Source organism: Callithrix jacchus, chromosome 13 (assembly GCF_049354715.1).
Source record: "Callithrix jacchus isolate 240 chromosome 13, calJac240_pri, whole genome shotgun sequence".
NCBI classification, from domain to species: domain Eukaryota; kingdom Metazoa; phylum Chordata; class Mammalia; order Primates; family Cebidae; genus Callithrix; species Callithrix jacchus.
In genome coordinates, this window is record NC_133514.1 from 29,318,948 (window position 1) to 29,336,818 (window position 17,871).

Consider the following 17,871-nt stretch of genomic DNA (forward strand, 5'->3'; position numbering starts at 1 on the left):
CAGGAGGTTACACGCAGCGAAGCTCTAGTGAATTTGCCATGAAAGTTCTCAGCAGACCGTTCCTGCACCACTGGCCATTACGTTTTTGATGGCAACACGAGGTAGTGGTGCATATCTCATTATACCGAACCAGCCAACATTATTGAGTACTTGTTTTGTATCAGTAAGTGAAGGCCTTGAGGGTATTAAGTTAATCACACATAATTTTATATCCCTCAAGAGTGCTGAGTTCAGTCTGGGGTTCAAGGAAACCCTCCTGGAGCAACTGATGCCTGCAGTGAACTTTAAGGGAGAGAGCAGGGAAACTAAGGAAAGAGCAGAGCCTTGGAAAAGCTTAACCTCTGCAGCGAAAGGCAATCAGGGTGGTATGAATGAAGCACAGGATAGCAGCCTTTTTCTGCAAGGACCAGATAGTAAATGTTCCAGGCTTTGTTGCCCCAATACTTAACTCTGCTGCCATAAGACAAAAGCACCATATATGATTGGCATGGCAGTGTTTTAAGAAAACTTTATTTTTAGACAAGTCAGCTGGTGATATTTGGCCCATAAACTATAGTCTTCAGGTCCTTGGAGAAGAGCATCAGTTGCACACAGAGCAAAGCAACATGGTGGCTGGGAAAGTCAAGGGCCTATGGAGCTGGGACTCCTTGACCAGCCCAAGCAGCCTGCATTTGTGAAACAAGAGAGACTGCTAAGGCCTGGACTGACCATATAAAGCCTAAGGTCAGATGGTCTTCACATCGTTTGCTAAAACTCAGGAAGGGAAATCTACTCCAAGCAAAGATGTTGGCAATTGGATCTCTTCTCACAGAATGCCCAGAGTTCCTCTGAGGCTTTGCTTAAACACTTGCAAAGCAGAGGTTCCCAGCTGGGCCCAGCTCCTCCCTGCACATGCCTATAAGCATCAGTATCTCTTTCCAGTTCTTTCGAAGGGCCTCTGGAGATGAGACTCCTTTTCACAGGTTTGTTCATGAGCAGAGGAAAGCACCAGGAATCTTCTCAACAGAGTCCATGTGTTTTCTTCGCCTACATGTAGATTAGGAAAATTACACACATTTATGAAAATGTGTTTTCCATTTCATTACCATTTCCTGTCTCTTTTATTTCCAGACTCCCACTCCAACCAAATTTGTTATGAACCCAACTGAGAATAATTTGGCTTGTTCCTCTCATTGTATGACAACTGGTCTGGCTCCCTCCCACACATTCAAAATGTGCCCTTCAGTGAAATGGTGTCTGTGTTCCCCTTGTAACCCCAGGTAAGAGGAGGACCCAAGGGTTGCCAACACTCAGGAGCACTGCAGGTGAGCCCCACACAGGTAGAAGAAAGCGAATGGTTCTTTCTGTGAGCAAATTTACTTTCTAAAACAATGCCTCCCACAGTAAAGGAAGAAAAGAGGGAACCAACAATACCAACAACTAGGGGAAGAGGTGGGTGAGGTCTGTTTTCTGATGAGGAAGCTAAGCCTGGGAAGCCAGGCTTCAAATCTTGTGGAGGCATAATGGTCTTTCCAGTGTACATCTTTGCTTTTGCACGTTAGAAGAGTTATTAAGTTTATGAGTCAGTGTCATGAAGATCAAGATGATATCTAAAAGGTTATTGGCGTGTAGTTTTGCTAGAAGACAAGACTGAATCATAGCCTCCCAGGACTGGAAGAAACCTCAAAAGTTATCTAAACTTTTGTTTGGCAGAAACTGGAGCTGCAGCAGAAAGCTGGTAGATAATGCAACGATGGACTGGGAACTCATCTCGTCTTGGAAGTGGAAGTGGTGATATGGAGGCATTCCAACTGACTCTGGGGTTTGAAAAACAGAAACATGGCTGAGCAAAGCCACCAATTAAAACAAACCCTTGTGAGCACTGTGGAAGATGGTCATTTTCAACACATGGTGCTTGTAAGTATCTGACAATTTCATAACTTGAAACAAATGGGCAGTCAAATAATCAACTTGAAATCTCTGTGTAGTTCCCAAGGTTATTGCCCACAAAATATTAGTTCTAAGATGGTAAAAAGCTATCATGGTGACCTGACTCCAAGGTGAATTCTATCTTCAGGAAAATCCCAAGTCTTCAACTGGAGCCAAACTGCTATGGATAAATAGAACAGAGAACCATGAGTATAATTGTGAAAGAAAACTCCAAAATACTTGGGTGTCTATAAATAGTGAGGGCTCCCAGAAATACTAGAAAATGTTTCTTAGAATGAAGAACTAGCTACTCCCAAAGAATATGCCCTTGGACCTTGGATTTTATACTGTGGCCACTGCAAGTTGGACACTTACCCAAATACTCAGAGCAGATAATCACAACTCATTACCTGAGGCAAAAGCTTCTTCAAATGTCAAGGAAACTCTGATCCTTGTAAATTATAAAAAGTCTATACATGAATTATAATTAGATTCAACAATTATGAAATAAAGGAAAATAATGGCTGGGACAGATGTTTAAGTTTAACGAAACCCCACATGTCAGCTATAGGTCAAAAGTTTCTGTTTTTATTAGTCTTTAAAGTATGAATTGGCTGTTGAGTTCATTGTGAATTTTAATTGTGGGAATATTTAGTCATCAAACCAAAAATTCTTTATGGCAAACTCCAAATGTTAAGTCATTGATTTTTAAATTTAATTTATTTTTTGATAAGGTCTCTTTATTGCCCAGTCTGGAGTGCAGTGGCATGATCATTGCTCTCTGAAGCCTCTACCTTTCCGGGCACTGTTGAATCCTCCCACCTCAGCTTCCCGAGTAGCTGGGACTACAGCTGTGCCCCACCATGCCCAGCTAATTATTTATACTTTTTGTAGAGATGGAGCTTCACTATGTTGCCCAGGCTGGTCTTGAATTCCGGGGCTCAAGCAATCTGCCCGCCGCAGCTTCTCAAGGTGCTGGGATTGCAGATGTGAGCCACTGTGCCCTGCCTAGTCACTGATTAATCTACTTTAAAATCTGAATCAGCCTGGTACGGTGGCTCATGCCTGTAATCCTAGCACTTTGGGAGGCCAAGGCAGGCAGATCATGAGGTCAGGAGTTCAAGACCAGCCTGGCCAACATGGTGAAACCCCGTCTCTACTAAAGTTACCAAAAATAAGCTGGGTGCCATGGCATGTGCTTGTAATCCCAGCCTCTTGGGAGGCTGAGGCAGGAGAATCACTTGAACATGGGAGGCAGAGGTTGCAGTGAGCCGAGATTGTGCCATTGCATTCCAGCCTGGGCAACAGGGTGAGACTCCATCTCAAAAAAAAAAAAATTCTGAATCAATTGTAGTGGATCAAACAGGGTAAACTGATGTTAAGAAATGTAAAAGATCAGCAGGAAAACTGAACCCTCTGCCAAACTACAGGTAGTGCTCTCTAGCCTTTCCTGAAGGGCCTTGGAATACAGATATGAGAAGCACGTCAGCATGTCATTGGCAAGGTTCTTAGCTGGCTGTGCTTTGCTACTTCCTTGAGAGTCAGCTGTCCCAAGGAGGAATCTGTACAACTTGACTCAGACGCTGTGGGTGATACCAGGAGCTCTAGCACACAACTTTGAAAACTCAGATGTGAGCACTCTACTTTTAATTTGTCATATTCATTTTAGAAGTAAATAAATATACTTTAAAATTTCTATACTGTATGTAAGCTATGGGCAAATGGTGTTATAGAAAAAAAATCAAATTATGAATATAACATTCCTCCAATTTCCCAAGATACTCAGCTTAGTTATTTCTCAGTGGTGGGATTATAGATGACTTTTATTTTCTTTTTCATGCTTTTCTACATTCAACAAATACTACTTTTATAGTTAGAAAAACATTTTAAAATACTCTATTCTCAATAAAGCATGTAAAAGAAAATAAAGACGATAAGCATAAAAAGTGTTTAAGCTAGCTAGTAGTTATGAAGTAAAAATTAAAATAATCATTTTTCTATTGTTAGATGGGCTAAAAGAAAGAAACTTACTAAATCCAAATATTGGCAAGGCTGGCTAGGAACTGACACGCCAGACCGTGCTGTTAGCAATTTAAATCAGTAGCAGACATTTAGCGAAGGATCTGCAGTAAGTGCAAACGTCCTTCCCATTTGGCTAAGTACCTATAATGATAGTAATTTATCCTCAGGGGATAATTCAAAAACAGAAAAACAAACCATAAGCCTAAAGCTTTTATTATTTTTAAAAGCAAAAAAAAAAAAAAAGTTCGTGAGAAAAACAAAATATAAAATAATAAATTGGTTACGTAACTTGTGGTGTGCAAATTCATAGGGTTTTAAGCACCCAATAATATATAAATACCATATGAATATAGGAAAATTGTTTATAGCAATGCTAAGTTTAAAAAGAAGGAAAAGTATACATATGATATCATTAAAATGTATAAAAATATGTAAAATGTAACTAAAGACTAGAAGGAAACCATGGAGAAATTAGAATAATAGTGCTTGAGTCATGAGATTTTGAATGCAATTTTCAAAAAAAAGCATAAGATTTTATTTTTAATGGAAATTTCTCATAATAAAGTATTTTAACACAGTATTCTCTTCAGCAATATGAAATTATTCTAAAAAGAGCAGGTTATGTGGTTCTTTAGATGCAAACAGGGTTTTCACCTCCTTACTTGTATCCTCAATCAGATAGGTAGCATTGTGTCTGTATCCTTGTATTCTTAGCATCGGTATTCTTACAATTCAATTCCCTAAGGTAAACAGTTCCTTTTTTAGTTTCTCCCCCAAATATGAAAACAATCAAGAAAGTATAATAATCAAAACAGTGTGGTATTAACATAAGGAGAGACATAATGTAACAGAATTGACAGCCCACAAAGAAAACCGTACATCTATAGTCAATTGATTTTTGTCAAGAGTGCCAAGACCATTCAATGGGGAAAGAACAGTCACTTCAACAAGTGATGCTGAGACAATTAGATAACCACAAGCAATAGAAATCAAGTTGGATCCCTAACTCACACCATCTACAAAAATTAACTCAAAATAAATCAAACACATGAATATAAGAGCAAAGACTATAACTCTCCTAGCATAAAACACAGGGGTAAGTCTTCATGACCTTGGATTAGGCAATAATTTTCTAGATGTGACACCAAAAATCACAAATGCAAAAGAAACAATAGATAAATTAGACTTTTTTTTTTTTTTATGTAGCTGTGCCTTCAGAGAACTTTTATCAAAATTTAAAAACTCTGCTTCAGTGGACACCCAAGGTGGGCAGATCACCTGAGGTCGGGAGTTCAAGACCACCCTGTCCAATATGGCGAAACCCCATCTCTACTAAAAATATGAAAATTAGCTGGGCATGGTGGCACATGCCTATAGTTCCAGCTACTCAGGAGGCTGAGGCAGGAGAATTGCTTGAACCCGGAAGGCAAATTACAGTGAGCCAAGATTGTATTACTGCACTCCAGCCTGGGTGACAGAGTGAGACTTTGTCTAATATCCATATATATATATATATAAAGAGAGAGAGAGAGAGAGAGAGAGAGAGAGAGAGAGAGCGAGAGCGAGATAACCTAGAAAATGGGAGAAAATACTTACAAAGCATATATCTGCTAAGAGACTTGTATCCAGAAGATACAGTTGGAACATTTCTAATCCAAAATTTCAAAATCTGAAATGCTCCAAAATTCAAAGCTTTGTGCACTGATAGGGGATAGTGATATCTTTGCATTTGAATGGCTCAATGTAGACAAACTTTGTTTCATGCACAAAGTTATTTAAAAATGTTGTATAAATTACCTTCAGGCTGTGTATACAAGGTGTATATCAAACATAAATAAATTTTGTGTTTAGACTTGCATCCCATCCTCGAGATATCTCATTATGTATATGCAGATATTCCAAAATCTGATAAAAAATTGAAATCTGAAACGCTTTTGGTGCCAAGCACTTCAGATAAGGGATACTCAGACTGCATAAAGAACTATTACAACTCAACATCAAAAAGACAGATAATCAAATTTTAAAATAAGCAAAGAATCTGAGTAGTAATTTCTCCAAGGAAGATATACAAATGGCAGTAAATACAGGAAAAAAATGCTCAGCACCACTAGTCATTAGAAAAATACAAATCAAAACCCTAATGAGATACCACTTCATATCTACTAAGAGGGCTATAAAAAGAATAAGAATGACCATAACAGGTGTTAGTGAGGATGTGGAGAAAGTGACTCCTTCATACATTGTTGGGAGAAATGTAAAATTCTTCATGCTTAACTTACTGAGTTTTTATGTTAAGTCTGAAGTTACAGTTAAAACCAAGCAATTCCACTCCACCTAGGACTATACCCAAGAGAACTGATAACAGATTCACACAGAAACTTGTACACAAATGTTTATAGCAGCATTATGCAAAATTGTCAAAAAGTTGAAACAACCCAAATGTTAAAAAGATAAATAAGGCTGAGTGCGGAGGCTCATACCTGTAATCCCAGCACTTTGGGAGGCCAAGGTGGCAGATTACTTGAGATCAGGAGTTTGAGACCAGCCTGGCCAACATGGCAAAACTTCATTTGTACTAAAAAATACAAAAATTAGCCAGGCATAGTGATGTGTGTCTGTAGTCCTAGCTATGCGGGAGGCTGAGACAGGAGAATCACTTGAACTCAGGAGGTGGAGATTGCAATGAACCAAGATCATGCCACTACACTCCAGCCTGGGTGACAGAGTGAGATCCTGTCTCAAAAAATAAAATTAAATTAAAATAAAAAAAAATACACAAAATATGGTATATCCACACAATGGAATACTTTTTAGCAATAAAAATGAAGGGCCGATATACACACTACAGCATGAATGAACCTTGATAATATTGTGCTAAGTGAAAGAAACCAGTCGGAAAAGACTTCAAAGTATCTGATTCCATGTATATGAAATGTCCAGAATCCGAAAACCCACAAAGAGAGAAAGCAGATTGGTGATTGCCTGGGGAAGGGAGGAGGAGGAATGGGGACCGACTGCTTCAGGGGTAAAATGTATCTATTTTAAGTGATGAAAATGTTCTGGAGTTGGATATCACTAATGGCTGCACAACATTGTAACTATACTAAAGACCACTGAATTGCACACTTTAAAATAGTTAAAATGATGGATTTTATGTTATGTTAATTTTATCTCAATTTTAAAAAAAGCTTCGTAAGTACCTGAAGACTGTAAGATGTGAAAGTTTTTTATTCACAAAGAATTGTTAAGTCTCTAAATGACAGATTTTCCGCCTTTAAATATTGTATTTGAAGGTTATTTCTTCTGTTCTCCCCCCAGATACTTCTTTTTTTTTTTTTTTTTTTTTAGATGGAGTTTCGCTGTTGTTACCCAGACTGGAGTGCAATGGCGCCATCTCGGCTCACCGCAACCTCTGCCTTCTGGGTTCAAGCAATTCTCCTGCCTCAGCCTCCGAGTAGCTGGGACTACAGGCACGCCCCACCATGCCCAGCTAATTTTGGTGTTTTTAGTAGAGACGGGGTTTCACCTTTTTGACCAGGATGGTCTCGATCTCTTGACCTTGTGATCCACCTACCTCAGCCTCCCAAAGTGCTGGGATTATAGGCATGAGCCACCGTGCCCGGCCATGAGCCACTGTACCCGGCCCCCACCCCATACTTCTAAAGCTGCTGTGCCCATAACTAGGGAAGCAGAAGAGGACATCTTCCTCCTGCCCTGGCAACCATGTGCCTAGGCTCAAGAATGGTGATCCTCCCATCCAGAACTTGGAATCTTCGCGGCATGTCACAAAGACCCAGGGTCACTTTGCAAATTATTCCCAGAAGTTGTGGCAGCCTCAAGAGGCAGGGGCACAGCCCATGCTCAGCTGGAATTCTGTGGCTTAACCCAAGGATTTCCTGTGTGTCATGAGAGATAACACAACACTCTCACCAATGAAGTAGCGTAAATTATATTTAGTACCCACAAGCTGGGAGTCCTAGGAGGGAACAGCTTGTGTTGGAAGACAACCAAAGCAATGTAGGGGTGGCCCTGGGCTTTTATTATGGCTAGGGGATGAAGTTGGGTTGGGGCTAGCAAATGGGCAAGAGGGTGCACTGTTTGAGGTTCCTGGACATTGATGGGGCACAGAACATCCATGGTCTTATTAACTTGGTTGCCCAGGTGTGGGGCAAGCAGGCAAGGACAGTAGAAACCTACCAGCTGGCAATGGACAAATATCACGAATGGAGTGAGCGCCTTTATAACATGCCTTTTGTGTTATCTGGGTTCTCAGTTCACAGAGCTGATTCTGTGAGATCAAAGAACCTGCCATAAGAGTCCTTTTCATATTAAGTTAACCGGACTTGATTTCTGTTGCTTGCAATCAAGAATCTTCACTGATGCCAAAAGAGGCAGGAATTTTGGAAAACACTGACATGCCATGCAAGTAAGTACAGAAGAACTGTGAGCACAATTCCAAAGCAATGACACATTTTCAAGTGTATATTCTTTCTGCAGTGAGGATTATAGCAAATCTCGGAGGTCACAATGTTGGGAGAGATCTTAAGAGGTCATGTACTTTAGGCTCAGCATGGTGGCTCATGCCTGTAATCCCAGCACTTTGGGAGGCCGAAGCAGGCAGATAATTTGGGTCCAGGTATTCAAGACCAGCCAGGGCAACATGACGAAACTCTATCAGTACAAAATATTAGCCAGGCATGGTGGCAGGTGCCTGTAATCCCAGCTATTCAGGAGGCTGAGGCACAAGAATTGTCTGCAGAGGTTGCAGTGAGATGATATCCTGCCACTGCACTCCAACCTGGGTGACAGAGCAAGACTCTGTCTCAAAAAAAAAAAAGGTCATGTACTTAAGACTTGGGTGCAAAGATTCTTCGGACGCCTAGCATTTTAGAATGTAAAGAAAACCAAGAAATTGTTAGAAAATAAAAAACCCTTCATTTACTGATAAGGAAACCTCTGCCAAGAACAAAGTTCTTTTCCCGGTCATATCAGAAGTAATGGAGGATCAGAAATCAGGCATTTAAACTTGTAGTCGAGGGACCCTTTTATCATACCTGGCAGCTTCTTGGAATTCAGTTCAACCAGCTTTCTCATGCCTTGGTTCTAGGAACACCAGACTCTCCCTTCACAAGGTGTAAAGGCTTTATCCTATATCAATCCACATTTCTCTGAGGCTGCCTGGCTCATTTATTGAGACTAGTGTGTTGATGACACACTTGGTGTGTTGATAACACCAAGATCATAGACTTGGTGTTGATAACACCAAGATCATAGACCTGAGTCAGGAACCAGCGGTCCATTTGGCTCAGGATGCATGTTAGAGTGTGGAGATGTTGACCAGCGATGCTGTAACAATGGGACCCTGCTGGGGATTGGGAGGGGCTAGGGAGAAGTATGTGAATATCTCCATAAATCCATTATTGCTGCTTGGAACACAGAGCAGAAGCACGCTCCCAGTGGGGCTGAGATGAAGACAATGGCATCAGCTTTATGTGGAACAGCTGTAATAGTAGACTCTGCTTTAGAAAACAAAGTGTATTTGGCCCAAAACAGTGAAGAATTCGATTCGCTAAACAAAACAGCCTCGCTGTTTAGGAAACATCCTTTTTCTTAGAGTAAATGCCAGGTGCTTCTTCCACGTGAGAACTTTCCTATTCCCCCTCTGCTCTTCACTCCTGACCAGGCCTGACCTTTGAAAGGGAGAAGGGGACCAGCTCATGAATATTCTATTGCCATGGGCCACCAGTTACCAGTGTTCACTCACCGATTTCTTATTGGTGCAATATATTTAGAGAAAATCTGCAGCCATAAAATAGAATGAGATCATGTCCTTTGCAGAGAGATGAATGGAGCTGGAGGCCATTATCTTTAGCAAACTAATGCAGGAACAGGAAAACAACTACTACATGTTCTCACTTATAAGTGGGAGCTAAATGATGAGAACACAGGGACACAGGGAGTGAAACAACACGCACTGGGGCCTGTTGGAGAGTGGAGGGTGGAAAGAGGGAGAGGATCAGGACAAATAACTGTTGAGTACTAGGCTTAGTACCTGGGTGATGAAATAATCTGTACAACAAACCCCCTTTGTAACAAACATGCACATGTACCTCTGAACTAAAATTTTTTTTTTTTTTTAAGTTTGGAGAGAATCAGGAGCACTAAATGAATGCCTGAAACGGACAGTTAATTTAGAGCAGTGAAAGATGTCCCTCTGGGCTGAAAGAATTAAGAATGAGTTGGAGAAAGGGCTGACACTTGAAGAATGGGGAGGATTTCACGGGGAGAGGGGACTGGGAGTATCCGAGGAACCATTTCTAAACAGAGGCATGGGGGAGAAGGTGTTCTAGACACACTCTGAGCAACCTGCAAAGAGAATCGAGGGAAAAGGAAAGTTCATTTAGGAGAGAAGGAGGGGATAAGTGTGAGAAAGCAGCTTGAGGCCCTATTGTGGGGACTTGGAGACAGGTTGAGTAAGCGCGGTCTTCCGTCCTCTGTAGGTAGTGGGAACTATTTGCAGCTTTTGAGCAGGGGAGGAATGACGATCAAAGCTGTATTTAAGGAAGAAGAATCTGACAGTGGTGCGTGGGCTTCGCTGGAGCTGGGCAGTGAGAAGGCTAGAAATTGCATTTGTTCTGGTAAATGTGATAAAAAAGAAATGACCGGAAGTGGAGAGGAGGGTTGGTGAACCAATGTTTCTACGTCTGAAAGGTCATGGATCCAGGGAGCAGAATTTACTCTTCTCTGTTAAGAAGCAGCTCTGGTGTCCTGACCAAATGTCAGAAGATGGGACTTTGCTCAGACCAAGCTACCAAAGACCACTGCCCTTCATTTCATGAGCTCAGCCCTGTCTACCCAGACGAGCAACTGAGGAGCCTGATCCAGGAGCCAACAGGTAACTCGGACCACACAGTGCTTGGCAACAGTACATACCTAAGGAGTCTCTGTAGATGAGAGGTTCTGTTGAATACAGTGTGTGTAGCAGAGAACAGTGAAGAATTCCATGCATGGGTGATGTCACCTGCTTTGTTCAGTACCTGCCCAACCAGATAGGAACTGAGGGCCATGAAAAGGTGAGTCATCTTTGCAGCAGAAGGTGGGCTGAGAGCCCCTGCCCTGGCTCCCCTGAGGTTGGCTTCAACCTACTCTATTTTCCTACTGAAGAGAAGCTGAGTGCACCTGTCACCAGGCCACCAGTACTGTGGATCCTGTCCTAGAGCTCGCCTTCCAACCCCTCGGCCCCATCTCACATACTCACACACCTGGGAAAGGAAGAAAAAGATAGAAGAGATGTTCACATCTCTCTTTTAATAGCTATATGCAGTCTAGTTAAAAGGTTGTAAGCTAGACTACATATAGACATTAACTAGACTGCATACAGGTATTTAAACCTTTTAACCAGACTACATATACATATTAAAAACCTGGGGTCAGGGCTGGGCGCGGTGGCTTATGCCTGTAATCCCAGTGCTTTGGGAGTCCGAGGCAGGCAATCACCTGAGGTTGGGAGTTCGAGACCAGCCTGACCAACATGGAGAAACCCCATCTCTACTAGAAATACAAAAAGTTAGCCAGACTTGGTGGCATCTGCATGTAATCCCAGCTACTCAGGAGGCTGAGGCAGGAGAATCGCTTGAACCCAGGAGGCGGAGTTTTGTTGAGCCGAGATTGTGTCATTGAACTCCAGCCTGCACGACAAGAGCCAAAACTCCATCTGAAAAAAAAACCTGGGGTGGCTCATGCCTGTAATCCCAGCACTTTGAGAGGCCGAGGTGGGCAGATCATTTGAGGTCAGGAATTCAAGACCAGCCTGATCAACATGGTGAAACCATATCTCTACTAAAAACACAATTAGCCAGATGTGGTGGTGCATGCCTGTAGTCCCAGCCATTCAGGAGGCTAAGGCACAAGAATTGCTTGAACCCAGGAGGTGGAGTTTGCAGTGAGCCAAGATCATGCCACTGCACTTCAGCCTGGTTGACAGAGCAAGAGTCCATCTCAAAAAAAAACAAAAACAAAACCCCGCAAAAGCTGGGTTATTGCCATTCTGTGTTTATCCAAGGCTACTGGTCAGAATATTCTGCCTGAATTAAACAGCCTACTGAGTCAAACAAGTTGTCTAAGAGCTATTTTACAGACCTGGAAAATGTTTGACTATACTGGCTGTTCAATTCATAATCTCAAAAGACGCAAACACTCTGCTGTCCTAAAAATCCATCAGAAGACTTACTCAGACCCCAAAATACACCACATTTTAAGTAATAATCTTATTGTTTCTTTCCTGTCACCAACTACCTCCAACACATTTATGTGTGGCAAATAAATTCTCCTTGTCACAGATATTTACAACCACTGATTTGTTGGTCCATAAGCCCAAAAGGAGAAATTGGGTCAACTTGACGCAACTGGTAAAGAAAAAAATGAGAGAAAGGGAGTACAAACATGTCTGTGATGTGGGCTATTATGGCTGGTGCACGTGCTGGGCTCAGGACACAAAATGAGTAAGTCTTGGGTCCTTGGATTCCCACAGCAGAAGCAAAGAAACCAGGTAAGCTGGAAAGATGAAGCTGTGCTCTGAAATTCCTTGGACCTTAAATGTACAGGTGCAGCAGGAGCCGTAGTGGCAGCCTCTTCTGTTTCTCTTCTCCAGTGTCTGTTATGGAGAGTCCTGGGAATCCTACATTCACCGGGGCAAGTTTATCTCATTGGCACTTCCTCCCCTCAACCCACCACTGAGAAACTCAATGGTTTACACACGAGAGCATTTCCGGCACATGTGTGCAGTCAGGGGAAATAATGATCTGCTGGAGCTTTGCTGGAATGTTCAGAGATTGGTTTCATTCCATGAAAAACTCCATCGTGGCTGGGCGTGGTGACTCACACCTATAATCCCAGTGCTTTGGAAGGCCAAGGTGGGAGGATCACTTGAGACCAGGAGTTCAAGACTAGCCTGGGCAACATAGCGAGATCCCATCTCTACAAAAAAAAAAAAAAAAAAAAAAAAAACCTTTAAAAAAAATTAACCAGCCTGGAGGCTGAGGCGGAAGGATCACTTGAGCCCAGGAGTTTGAGGCTGTAGTGAACTATGATTGCACCACTGCAATCCATCCCGGGCAACAAATGAGACCTTATCTCTAATAAATAAATAAATAAACACAATTTTAAAACTCCATCTTCCAAGAAAGAAGTCAGGTTGGGGGAAGCCTGATTCCTAGCAGAATTCCAGAGGCAAGGCAAAAGACGAGCGAAGGGTTTGCTACCAAACAGAAAGCTGCAATTGCCCAAAGGGAACATTGCATTTTCCAGGCCCCAGTCCAGTCCTGGGTTCTGCAACTGTGCTCTGGGTACAACCTGGCAACCCTCCTGAAAGGCCAAGTGAGAAGAGACTGGTGAAGCTAAATCCCAGTGACTCCTTCTCAGGGGCATTGTCAGGGAATGTGCTAGGCCCGGAACCAAAGAGGAACTGTGCTCACTACACTGTTATGGACATAGCTGTTATATACTTGGTCCACGGTTGGCACTCTGTTCTGCAAAGTCAAGGTGAGAACCATGGCAAGGGCATTTCACAAGGCTCTCTATTTTTGTGCCCTGCTGCAAACAGAACAGCTTCCTGAGCCCTCCTAGCCCCTTGTAAACCAGGTAAAATTGCTGGGATAAGGCGTTTTCAAGTCCAAGCCTTCCATACAGCAAAGTCCTCTCCAAGATGCTTTCAGATCCCCGGAGGGCTTACATTGTCATGATTCTCTCTGCTGAGACCCTGCATCCTTAAAAAGTGCACATCAGGATGGGTGCAGTGGCTCACACCTGTAATCCCAGCACTTTGGGAGGCCAAGGTGGGCAAATCATGAGGTCAGGAGTTTCACCTGACCAACATGGTGAAACCCTGTCTCTACTAAAAATATAAAAAAATTAGGCTGGTGTGGTGGCATGCGCCTGTAATCCTAGCTACTCGGGAAGCTGCAGCAGGGGTATCACTTGAACTCAGGAAGTAGAGGTTGCAATGAGCAGAGATAGTGCCATTGCCCTCCAGCTTGGGTGACAGAGGGGAACTCAGTCTCAAAAAGAAATAAAAAAGTGCACATCACTTTGCTGAAGACAAAAGTGTCTTTTTTTCCCCTGATTTCCGTGGGGAAAAAAAAAAAAGAAACTAAACAGCTAGCATGAGGGGTACATTAAATATAGTAAACTTTAAGAAAGAACTGGAAATCACAAAGTCATAGTATACTCAACATGGCAAGAAATCCTAAAAGTCTGCATTAGAAATTCCTGTTCCCCCACCCCTTTTCAGTCTCTGTTGCTGGGGGCTGCCCTTTTGGTCCTTTAGTGAGATGGGGGTGAATGTGAAAAGTGATGTTAAAAATCATACTTTTACACCAACCTAATATGTCCCTTCCTACCTATAGTTCCTCTCTCCTTCCTTTCTCTTCCTGTCTTTTCTTCTTTTCTTTCTCTACTTCATCCCTGTGGGAACAAACAAATTTCTGCCAAGGCCCCTGGAGTTTCACCATCTAATTAAACTATCACCCAGATATTTTTCCAAACAAAGACACAGTTGATGCTTGTTATTCATGGTAGTTATATTTTATAAAATGATAACAAACACTGAATCAGTGAGTACTGAACCATTGCTTCCAGGGGAAATAGAGGATTAGGTTTCTGCAAATCTCTGGTCATTACATTTTTATTAACCAATTAATACATAACCTTGTTTTATGTGTTGTTTTTGTTTTGGTTTGCTTAGTTTTTTTGAGACAGAGTCTCATTCTGTCATCCAGGCTGGCATGTAGTAGCTCAATTTTGGCTCACTGAAATCTCTGTCTCCTGGGTTCAGGCGATTCTCCTGCCTCAGCATTCTAAGTAGCTGGGATTGCAGGCGCCCACCACCACACCTGGTTAATTTTTTTTTGTATTTTTAGCAGAGACAAGCTTTTACCATGTTGGCCTGGCTGGTTTCGAACTCCTGACCTCAAGTGATCCACCTGTCTCGGCCTCCCAAAGTGCTTGGATTATAGGTGTGAGCCACCACACCTGGCCAAGACACCATATTTGATATATACTCTTTACTTAATAACAGCAAAATCACTAACGAAAACCATAAAAATATAAAACAAATGGCACTAAATAAATTTCCAAAAGGACTCTTGTTTACTGTATGAGAACTAAAACAAGAAGGTAGAGAGCTGCCTTGTTCAGCCTCAGCTGAGAACAGGAGCTTCAGGTAACAATTTTTTCACTGCTCTGTGGATGTTTGCTAATGATTACAAAAGCACCACAAGTATTGATTTGGAGGTTACAAATTAATTTTAGCAAGTAGGTGAAGTCACAAATCTAAAGTTAGTAAATAATTAGGATTGACTGTATGTCCTATTTTAAGAAGCATAATAGTGCCAGCTGTGAAGGTCACAGTTTTTCCTTTGCCATTTATATATTGGCTTTTGAATGATTTTATTTGAAAAATTGGCCCTGCTGGTTGAAGGAGATTGGAAAATCATGGCTTTAGGAAACCTGATTAATGGCTCATTAAAGTTGTGATTATTAGTCTTGTATAGTAACAAGGAACTGATAAAACTAGTCAACTAAGTTGAATCACATATCTAAAACAGAGCAAAGTTTGTCCACAGGAACAGAACAGGGGCATCCAGAGATGGGAATGTGGTCTCTAAATGGGCCCTTAAGAGTGTAAGTTTCCCCTCCCATCAGCCTGAGACACATTCTTCAGGCCTTTCAGAGTTTTCAGGAATAGCCTGCAGATCATTGCACACCTTGGGAATGTCCTGTTGTTTCCATTAAAAGACAAGAACTACTCCAATAAATTCAGGTGTTCTGGTTGAAAATAAGTACCAGTTTCTTCTCCTGAAAAGTTTACCCCGAGGCTCTGGGATCTCCACTGGGTGAAATGCAGTAAACTCACACTGATGATAGGTTTACTGCAAGAGATTTTATGTTTTTTGGAGATTCACCAAGATTCCCAGGTATGCCGCCGCTAACTGTTTTCACAGCTCTCCTCTGCTTGCTTTCAGCCGTCAGGCATAATTGAAGGACAGATGGGTGGGTATGTGTGTGTGCATGTTATTTTCATTTTCGTTATTTGAGCAGCATTGACAAGCCTGAGTCTTTTGTGGTCCACAGATCATGATTCTTGGCTATGCAAACCTGAGACTGACTCATCCTCCAGCAGCCGACCGTGGACATGTGCAGCAGTCACAGAGACAGATGGCATTTCAATCACTTGGCCTACATCTTCCTCCACTGTCACCACTGTGACAGAAATGAGTTCCGTTTGCTCCATTTTACATGAGGGCAAAAGGCAGCATTGACTCACGAAGTTTACACAGTCAGTGAGAAGAGCAACCAAGTCAGGATCAGATACAAAGATGTTATTGCAGATGTTAATTGGAACATAGTTTTAGTCATTTGATAAATATTCAGTAATTTATTGTTTGTTAAGAAAAATTATCCAAAATTCACAAATATAGAGGAAACAAAATTTTACCTGTACCCTCTTTTCTTTTCTTTCTTTTTTTCCCCCTAGGACTGATAATTAAATGACAAGAGACAGATAAGACAGATCAACAGGAGAAAAACAAATTTACTTAGTACAAAACTTACATGGCAGGGGAGACTACATAAGGAAATGCAGTTGTGAAAATGTCACAAGGACAAGAAGCTTGGGCTCAGTAAGTAGTTAATTGGGTGAAAAAGTGGATAGGAAGGTAAGTTTAGTCTAGCAAGGCTTGTTTGTACAAATTTCCCTTGGCCTCAACTTCCTATCCTTGACGATAAGAAAGATGCTTTCCTTCTGATATAGGGAAGGCATCTTTCACATGTGAATTTCGTCTCCACTTGTAAGAAAAAGGTCAGAGTGATCATCTCACACCTGTTGTTTTTCAGGTGCCCTAAACTCAAAATAGTCAATATGCCAGAGTGGCCTGTTTTGGAGTGTTGTGCTAACTCTGCTAAGGTAGAGTTATTCTGTCAGTGGTATATTGAAGCATCATATAAAGCTTATCTAATTATTTAGGGAAGTGGCTTTCAAACTTTGCATCATATTGGAAACACCTGGGACGTTTGAAAACTATGACTGTTTGGCTCCCACTCCTAGACATCCTGATTTAATGGTTGGGGGTGATGTGATAGGCTGAACAATAACCTCCCAAAGATGCCCACAACCTAATCCTCAGAACCTGTGAATATGTTCCCTTACATATAAGAGACTTTGCAGATATGATTAAGTTAAGGATCTGGAGATGGGAAAATATCCTGGATTATCTGGATGGGTCCAAGGTCATCACAATGGTTCTTACAAAAAGGAGGCTGGAGGGTCAGAGTCAGACAGAGAAGGCTTAAAGATGAAAGTAGAGGTCAGAGAAGGGAGAGAAGACCCTGAACTTTTGCCTCAGAAGGAGAGAAAGGGGCCACAAGCGAAGGAATGCAGGCAGTCTCTAGAAGGTGAAAAGGGCAAGGAAAGGATTCTCCTCTACAGCCTCTAGAAGGAAGCAGCTCGTTGGACCCATTTTAGACTTCTGACCTGCAAGAAAATAAAGCTCGATTGCTTTAAACCATGACATTTGTGGTAGTTTGTAACAGCAGCAATAAGAAACTAATACATGTGGGATCTTGGTGTCAGGATTAAAAATAAAACTCTGCAAGTGATTTTAACATGCAGAAAAGTTTGAGAACCCATTGATCTAAGGAAATGTACTTGTGTTCAACTCTGTCATTAACTTGGATCAGAGCTAGACACTACTATGAAGTTACATGTTACTTTGTAGATTTCTATTTGGTAGAGATGATAACCTCAATTTCATGATTGCGTTGCCTGTAGGACATTAACAGTTTTGCATCTAATCCAGGAATCTTATTCTGGCACTTTTACCCCTAAAATGCCTCTTAATATCCAGTTCCTCAAAATGCTTTTGGAACCAGCATTACCATCATACT

At 41.7% G+C, this 17,871-nt stretch overlaps 1 long non-coding RNA gene across 1 annotated transcript; it reads left to right on the forward strand.

The window, feature by feature from the left end:
- Positions 1-10,513: 10,513 nt before the first annotated feature.
- Positions 10,514-17,491, forward strand: LOC144578851 (uncharacterized). Its single transcript, XR_013525276.1, has 2 exons — positions 10,514-10,825; positions 16,060-17,491. It is a non-coding gene; the product is annotated as an uncharacterized LOC144578851 (long non-coding RNA).
- Positions 17,492-17,871: the final 380 nt, after the last annotated feature.